Genomic DNA, 9,754 nt, shown 5'->3' with positions numbered 1-9,754 from the left:
GGAGCGAGGGTGCCCACAGCGGGGCATCAAGAACCAGTGAGTTCATTTAAAAAGCCTGGAGCAGAATAGACAGACCTAGACATATTTGAAAGCTGCCGGATCCATGGCCCGGAGCACTGCCATTTCTGTGCTCCAGAGGCCACTCCAAGCGAGGAAAATACTGATAACTCCCTTTTGGGCTGCCACGTGAGTCAGGGCTGGAGTTAGCCTATAGTCGCCATCACAGGAACTGGAAAAAGACACTCCTTCCTCTGACATGTGCAGCCCTCACCAAGCTGCCTCTGGGAAGTGGAGCTCAGTCTGGATTTCAGCCCCTCTCGCCCCCCAGCTGAGTAAAGAGTAAACAACCTTGTGCAGTAAACAACCTACATAACCCTGCTGGGCAACCTAACTCAACATGGTTGAGTTAAGCACCCATGTCCCAGAGATTTTAGCCAATGAATTCTTCCAGTTCTTACTCCCTCACTAGTTCAGCCCCCTCACCCCCTCACGTGGAGCTCCAGCATAAGCCCATGTGAGCTAAATCAGAGGACAACCAGGATAAAGCACTGCTGATGGCAGCAGACAGACAGACAGCAGTTCAAATCCCAATTCTGCCATTCACTGCTTGGTTAGCCTGAGGCAAGTCCTTCATCTCCTCAAACCTCTGTTTTTATCTGTGCAATGAGGCCCATCACGTATTCCTCTAAGAGCTGTGGAGAGGATGAAAGGAGATAATACGGACATATCTAAGGTGTCCGGTCCATAACAAGAACTCAATTAATAGCAGCTAATTGTTAAGTGATAGACACTTAAAATGATCCCCCACCTCCCGCCTAGGATGAAGCTGTCATACCTCCACTCTTGACTCAGGGAGTGTCCCCCAACCTCATCAGTGCCTCATACAAAGAGATTCCTAAGGGTTTGTTTAGCAGGTCCTCCAAAACTGTCTAGACAAACTGAGACACCTACAAAACAAGTCCTAGTTAGCTGCATGAGCATCTATCTCACATGTTAGACTGTGTGTCCCTCAGTGACAGGAAATGGTCTTATTGATCTTTGTGTCACTGAGTGCACCTGATCATTAACAGCTGTTGCATTAAAGAACGACCATCAACTGCCTTCTCATGCGAGGTGGTCCTTCTGGGCTGCTTCGTATCTTCAGGTTATTTCTGCAGTCAAAAGACAGTCCTTACAGAAAAGAGGCTACTACTTTAAGACCCCACAGTCATTCATGCTTTTATTTAAATAAACTTATCAGACTTAGATTCTTTATAGAGAACAAGTTTTAATGAAGGAAGAAGCCTGAAGAGTTTGAAGGTGGTTCTTAAATATTTAAAGATGCAGTGAATATATTACAAATTTTTGTAGAGGGAAGCCTTGCTGGAAGTGTCCGTGACTATTAGCTCTAATGACAATATCAACAGCTATTTTTTGATGCTTTCTATATGCTGACCACACAGTACTAAGTACTTTTATGTGCACTAACTTAGTCCTCCTAACCATCCTGTGAGGTGGATCCTATTAGTTTATAGATGAGAAACTGAGCCACGGAAAGGTTAGGTAAGGTTAAGTGTGTCCACGGTCACACACATTGCTGTGTGTGTGACCATAAATGGTGGAGCCGGAATGTGAATCCAGCAATGTGGAGCCAGAGACCTTGCTGATTCCTCCTTCACTCTGCCACCTCTAACTAGAGGTTCAGAGGTCAAAGCTGCTGGCAGATGTCTGACCCTCCTCTAAGTCAGGCTTGAAAAACATCTCATAACAAGGCCCCTCTGAAACTACAAGAAACAAGGTAAAAATTAGACAAGAGGAGGGAAATTATTAGTATTTGCAGATATTGTGATTGTATGTCTGGAAAACTGAAGAGAATCAACTAAAAAAGTACCCCAACAATAAGATTGAAATAACTTTATAAATTAATTTTTAAAAAATCAATAGCTTGGGCTTCCCTGGTGGTGCAGTGGTTGAGAGTCCGCCTGCCGATGCAGGGGACACGGGTTCGTGCCCTGGTCCGGGAAGATCCCACATGGAGATAGGCCCATGAGCCATGGCCGCTGAGCCTGCGGGTCCGGAGCCTGTGCTCCGCAATGGGAGAGGCCACAACAGTGAGAGGCCCGCATAACGCAAAAAAAGAAAAAATCAATAGCTTTTCTAGAAACAACAGTCAACCAGAAGATTTAATGAAAGAAAAGATACCATTTAGAATTGTAATCCAAAGGAAAAAATTTCTAGTAAAAATTTAAGAAGCAATCTGTAAGATCCATATGAAGTAAACTTAAATAATCATCTAATGGAAAGTAAAAGGCTTAAATAAATAGAAAGATGTTCCCTTTTCTTGAATAGAAAGATTCCTTACAAAGATATCCATCTTCCTGCTTTGATCTATAAATTTAACATGATCAATACCAAAAGAAAACAATTAGGGGAGGGGCAGAGGGAGGGCGGGACTCTAAAATGCATATCAAAAATAAAATGCGAGAAAAGCCACACTATGAATGATAAAGAAGAGTATGGGGGACGTATTAGCCATATCAGATATTAAAATATCAAGTCATTGTAATTAAAATAGTCTTACACTGGCTCAAAAATTAATAGCCAAATAAATGGAAGCAAATAGAAAAACCAGGAGTAAACCCAAACATATACAAAAATTTGGTTTATGTGGAGAGAGGTTTTCAATACAATAGGAAAAATATACATTATTCAATAAATGGTTTGGGATAACTGGCTGGGCCATCCATTTCTTCATGCCAAAATTAATTCCAGATGGATAAAATTTCTAAAGGTAAAAACTTAAACCATAAGAGAACTACATAATTTTGCAAAGTATAAACCATAAGTGCAAATTACATAATTTTGTGTAAAGGACTTCTTTAATCAAATCACTAAACCCAGAACACATAAAAAACGTGAATAAATCTGGCTATACAAAATTTAAAATGTCTTCATGACAAAAATATCATAAATCAAGTTGAAAGCAAGCAATAAAAAAAGTATTGCAAAAACATGACACAGAGTTAATTTTCATCACATACATAAAGAGTTTTAAAGATATCAATCGGAAAAAGCCAAAAACCCCAAAAGAAACAAATTTTTTGAAAACATCATTACAGGAAAAAGAAATACAACTGGCTTTTTTTTTTTTTTTTCCCGGTACGCGCGCCTCTCACTGTTGTGGCCTCTCCCGTTGCGGAGCAGTGGCTCCGGACGCGCAGGCTCAGCAGCCATGGCTCACGGGCCCAGCCGCTCTGCGGCATGTGGGATCTTCCCGGACCGGGGCACGAACCTGTGTCCCCTGCATCGGCAGGCGGACTGTCAACCACTGCACCACCAAGGAAGCCCCACAACTAGCTTTCAATCATGTGAAAGATATATGTCACTTATATTAGAAGAAACGCAAATTGAAATCACAGTGAGATTTTGTTTGTTTGCCTATTAGATAAGCATAGAGCAATAGTTTGATAATGCATTGATTGGAGAAACAGGCACTCTAATGAATTATTGTTGGGAGTTCCAAACAGTACAACCTGTTAGGAGGGCAACTTGGCAGTATGTATCAAAGTTTTAAATTCCACCTCTAAAAATGTAACTGATAGATAGGATACACAAGGCTGTTCACTGCAGTGCTATCTATAGTAGCAATAGAATGTCTAAATGTGCATCAGTGAGAAACTGATTGTGTAAATTCTGGTACAATGGACTATGAATATAGCCATTAAGAAGAACAGGCAAACCTATATGTATTATATATAACAATCTCCAAAATGTTTAGTGCAAAAGGCAAAATGCAGAACAGTCTGTATAATATTCTACAATTTGTGTTTTTTTTAAAAAGTCAGTTATGTCAATACATACTTGTACATACAGTAAATACAAATTGGGTGGCAACCATTTGTAGGTTACAAAATCAATTTAGTGATTTGTAATGAGTGTTCTTTCATGCTTGCATGTTTCATTTTGGGTTTTTTAATGTTTTATTTAAATATTGATGAAATCATATTTGATATTCCTTATTATGTTTTTCTATATCATATATGGTAAAGGTAAAAATTGTTTTGTGTCACTTTGTTACAGTTATATAATTGTATAGTGGGTTATGATGGGAAGTATATGTCTTACTCCGGGTTATAGAGAAAAAATGTTTAAAATGCATTAGTATCAATTTTCTCTGGAAAGATAAGGAACCAATCACTAAATAGTCTTTGGGGAGACTGACATTGGGGACTGTGGGGTCAGAAGTGGAAGGAGAATGACTTTGCCTACATATCTTTTTACTATTTTTATTATGTATTCAGTCTCCTTTAAAAAAAAAAAAGAGGATGAGATAAACACAAAAAGAAAAAAAAATTTTTTAATTATGTTTTTTGTAGTAAAGAAAATGCTTACTTACATTTCTTTTGAGTGCATGCCAGGAAAAATATAGAACTTTTGGACCTCACTGTTTTTACCCTATCTTTTGACCTACAGTTTTACCCCTGACTCCAGAGACATTTTTCTCCATGTTTACCAATGCATATTATACATTTCACTCAGAATTATACCAACATTAATGTGCTTCCTTCCAGAGAGCAAGTTTTTTCAGTTATGAACTCCACTGAGTTGATTTAAATTCTGTTTTATATACTGCTACCCTCAAATCATTTCCATTTTCCCCTGTTTCCTTTTAACAAAATTAATTTTTATCAGAATTATTTTCCATGTAACTTTTTAAACAAATATTGATCATTGATAAAGTTTATCCATATCAAATAATGATTAGTTATTATTTCTACCATTAGGAAGTTTCCTTTACCACCATTTTGAACAAGCCCCGTTTTCTTGAATCCACTTTTGTATATCTAAACTGTACCATGTGGATCCCTACCAATAAAGCTTATGTAATTTTAGTTGCTGTCAGTTTTATTTTGTGTTGATTATTTCAACCACAGATATTCATTATGATTTGGCTAAATGTTTTATAGCTAATCCATGAGAAAACTGTAAGCATTCTTCCTAAGATATTCCAGGCTTACTCTGTGGGCCAAGACTGGTCTGTTAGATTTTGAAGCTAATTCTTTGATGTCCTTCTGAACACTTTGAAAGATGTTATACTATCTCTGCAACCCACTAAAAAAGTCAAAAACAAATTGCTCATCACATAATGGTATCAACAACTCTCAAATTGATTGATGGTGTCAAAACTCATTGTGTGACACCTAACAAAGTACCTTTACTGTGGGGTCCAAAGAGTAGAGTCAAAACATCCTGAGCAGGCACTGTGCTAGGGGCTTGGGTTGTAAAGACGAAAAGACCAACTCCTTTCCTTCAAAATAATTTGTCTTATGGGCAGTTCAGATACCTAAGAAATAAAGATACCATAGTGAATTAAGGCTAATGGTGATGTGCTACAAATATCATAAACGAATTCTGTATGTTTGGGCCCCTGAGAACAGGAATGAATTTTTCACAGCGAGCTGATGGAGTTTGAAGCTCTGAGATCTGTCCAGCTGAAAGCTTTGCTCTGGTTAACAGGATGAGGTGTGCTGAGATGGGGGCAGGTAAACACAGAGAGTGGAGGTGGAGTGAAGAGTTTAATGCCAGGATTCAGAGTCCTGTGTAGACAAATTTATGTTTCCTTCCATATATTTCCTCTCTGGCACATTTGTCTCTCTGCTTCTCCATCTTGGAACTTAAATCTGGAACCTGAGCTCCTAGAGATTCTGGACCCGACTTTCCTTACTGTCCCCTTCCGTGCCCTTGTCCCACCCTTCCATCTAGGCTTGGGAGCAGAGCTTAGAGCACCATGTAACAGAGGCTCAGGGAGCTGACCTCCCAGGAGGAGGCCGGCCATCCACCCTGCATCAGGACTGTAACCGCCCTCATGAAAACCTGATTTAAATTCCACATTTTTCTTCCTTCCTCCAGGGCAGCTTTGGTTGGCTTGGCTCTTAAACTGTTTTTTAAATAATGAATTTATGCCCTTGGCAAACATTAATGCTAATCACAGCATTAATTCCAGGGTTTATTTAAATGCATAGTTTGGGGCTTTGGTCAAAATGTGCTTTTGTCTGCAAAGTTACTCTATTAATTTTCTTCATTGGACAGAATGTTTGACAAGATAGTAATTGTTTTAGCAGCCAGTTCTCTGCTCAAAAACAGTCAGGCTGAAATGCCCACCACTGAGGCTCATAGATGCCAGGCCCCTACTTCTCCTCTTCAGAATTTCCCATTGGCTGCCTGTGGCCCACTCCCCATATAAATGAGGAAAGACTGTGGCCCAGCGATGGTGGGAGAGCTCTCAGTGAGCCTCCCCACCCATTCTCCCTCTTAAGCCTGACCCAAGTCCACTCTCCCCAGCAGTAAGGGAGCTACAGGGCCAGAGAAAGCCCACGCCTCAGGCACCCAGGGGTCGCAAACCCAGCATCCCCCCACAGGCCACACCTGAAGAGGGAAGGCTGAGGAAACAAACAAGGAGCTGATTGCAGGCAGGTATTAATGCTTTGGAACATAGTATTATTGGATTGATTTTAAATAGATGTTTCGCTTCTCTTTAGTAATGAACTGTGGGCTCAAAAGGGAGCCGAAAGAAATCAAAAGAAGAAAAGAGAAGAAAAAAGAAACAAGAAAAACCACCTCCCCACCAAAGTCTTCCTAGGTTATTGTTCAAGAAGGATCTTTAAAATTCTGTTTCAAATTGCTGGGTCTCTGGCAGCGCAATTGTGATAAATTGATGAATGTCTATTTACACTGAAACAGAAAACATATGGATGGTTATTTAGAGGACAAATGCATTTTGACAGATCTCTAATTTCATTCCACTGATAGGATGTATTTTGTCAGACTCTTCATTTCATTTGCGACACAGTCGCTTTTGGTTTCCAGTCCCTTACCATGGTGGAAATGCATTTGTCAGGCCCTCCAGCACCAAGATGGGATTAAAATATTGCCATACAACTCTACTTAAAACCAAGAAAAATCGTAAACATCTCCCGTTACCCACTCGCACAAGAAATATTACCAAGTAAATATCTTTGTGCACCCAACTGGGTAGCAGAGAGAATTATTCAACAGTCTTCAGTATAGATTGTTGGCAGATACCAGCCACCCATGACATATTGAATTACGTAAGAGCATTAAAAAGAAAAAAAAAGGAGTTTAACTCCCTCAGTGCTTGATGGAAGAAGGAGACCCAAGGTTGTACTGGAAAAGTTCTATGCTTCCTTCATGTTTCAGCTCAGAAGCTACCTCCTCTAAGAAACATTTCCTGACTTGCCAAGCAGACTTAAGCTTTCCTCCATATGTTCTCATTGTCCTTATCCATACCTCCATTAGACCCTCTTATCACCCTGCATTTTAATTTATCTGGTAGAAAACTTGACTTTTCATTTTTGTAACCTCAGTGTATAGAGGTATTCAATAAGTATTTGTTGAATGAAAAAATAAATGAATGATTATCTCTACTATAGCATTTATCACCTGAAATAACTAATTTACCTACCATTTTCCTCCACCAGATCATGAGTTCCGTAAGTATGAGGACTATCTTATTCATATCCATTTCCTCAGCTATGAGCACAGTGTCTGGCATGTAGCAGATACTCAATAAATGTGTTGACTGGGTGATGGATGGAGAGATGGATGATTGTTTGAAGCCTCTGGGTATTTCTAAAAGTCACCAGCTACATATACACAGAAAACATTCTTTTTTCTCAGCACCTAGTCCTTGGATTTTGAACTTTGAACTTCATTTTTCCAAGGATAGGTAGCATCTATTTTTAAAATGTGTTTCCTGAATACTTTAGAAACAACTGGGGAGAGCTTAAAAGAAATTTAGAAAAGATAGCTTGCATGTCTTTTGTTAGAGCCTATTAGATGTCTCCCGATATGCATTCTCCCATTCTTCCTTAGTGATGAAACCTCCAAAATTTAGCTCCCCACAAGATGCCTGGAATCATAACATTTTCCATTCTCCCTTGTAGATAGGTCTGATCATATGACTGAATTCTGCCAATGGGGTTTAAGTAGAAGGGTCATATGCAACTTCCTGGAAGTATCCTTAAAGAAAGGGAGGATTGGCCTTCATCCCTTCTTCCTTTCTTCTACTAAAATACAGATAACATGGCTGGATCTCAGGCAACCATACTGAACCATGAGTTGAAAACCACATGCTAAGGACATGAGAGTAGGAAGATATCAGCCTAGGTTCCTGTGGCCTGCCCAAGGAGCCCTGGACTCTCGATCTCTATATTTCTTTTACATGAGAGAAATTGTCGGTTTTCTATCACTTGCAGCCTAACTAATCTAACAAATATAGGCTTCCTGCTGGACACAACATGAAAAATATCAAGAATCTTCTATTAAATTGAATTGAATAGAATTGAGTTGGAGTGAATTGAATTGAACTGAATTCACACTAGGTATACTAAAGTCATATCCTTTTAAATAAGAGAAACTTTACTGGAAACTCAGGTAAGAGATGTTTGAACTTGACAGCACATCCCTGAGATCAACTAGTCTCACACCCCTGCCCACTCCGTTCTGGGCGGGTTCCCACCTGAAGCTCATTTCATCCTTAACGTGAGGGAAGAAAAACAACTACTATGCTGCTGTTAAGATATTCCCTTAGCTTCCATCAGACAAAGTCCCAATCTGGAACTGTGGATCCACCAACAACCTCCCTTTAATAGAAATCCCACAGAGAGGAGAGTATTCACTTGGGGTTGAATGTTCCCACTCCCAGCCCATAACTATGAAACATCTTGATTCAAATAGGCCAGAGCTCGATTCCCATCTCCATTTAGAACACTTTGTGGTCATTTTTCTGATAATGTCCAGGAATTTCATGGCTTTTTAAGCAAGATGAGGTTGAATGGTTGGATTTACTGCAGGTGACATGCTGGCAGAAGAAACTTCAATTTAGCAACTGTTATCGTGGACTACAAATCGAGGACTCCTCAGAAGAATGATGCCGTTGAAAACAGTTATTACTCAATGTTAATTTAAAAAATGATGGATCTAATAAAAGTTAATGGGGAAGTATCATATGCCATAAAAACTGCAGTCAAAGCAAAGAATGCTGGGCTGGGGAAGAAGATTCTGCTATAACTCTGTATTTCCTGCGAGCCAAAATGGCCATGTCCATAACACTTCTGAGGGCAAGTAGTTACTCAAATCAAATTAAACTGTGGAATACTTAGTAATGGGATCATCTCCTTTTGTAAAAATAGAAAGGAGCAAATGAGAAATTGCCAGTAAACCTAATGCATTAACTAGAAGTGAGATCCTGGTCCATTGTCAGCTACTTTTAGTAAATATCAGTAAACTTCTTTCTTAGGAAATCCTTATGTGTTTCCCAGCTGGACTGAGAGCTTGGTTTCTCTAACGAGCACTGTCTTGTGTCTAAACAGAGTGGCTACGTTCTTAGGAATTGAAGCTTCATACAGCATCCATGATCCCTATTGAGATGTGGGAAATCGGAGAAATCAAAAGCCTTCCCTCCATCCCATCTGCTGCCACGCTAGTCAGGCCGCCATCACTTTCCACCTGGACTCTGCTCCAGCCTCCTAACTGATTTTCCTACTTCTACTCTGGCTTTCTTCTTTTTCCACTCACTCGGATCCATTTCCCACATGGCAGCCAGAGTGTTCTTTTTAATTTATGAATAAGATTTTATCCCCCTTCTGTTTAAAATCCTTTGGAGGGGCTTCCCTGGTGGCACAGTGGTTGAGAGTCTGCCTGCCGATGCAGGGGACACGGGTTCGTGCCCCGGTCCGGGAAGATCCCACGTGCT

This window comes from Pseudorca crassidens, chromosome 9, assembly GCF_039906515.1.
Source record: "Pseudorca crassidens isolate mPseCra1 chromosome 9, mPseCra1.hap1, whole genome shotgun sequence".
In the NCBI taxonomy this organism is placed as follows: Eukaryota; Metazoa; Chordata; class Mammalia; order Artiodactyla; family Delphinidae; genus Pseudorca; species Pseudorca crassidens.
Note: the sequence above shows the minus strand (reverse complement) of the source record.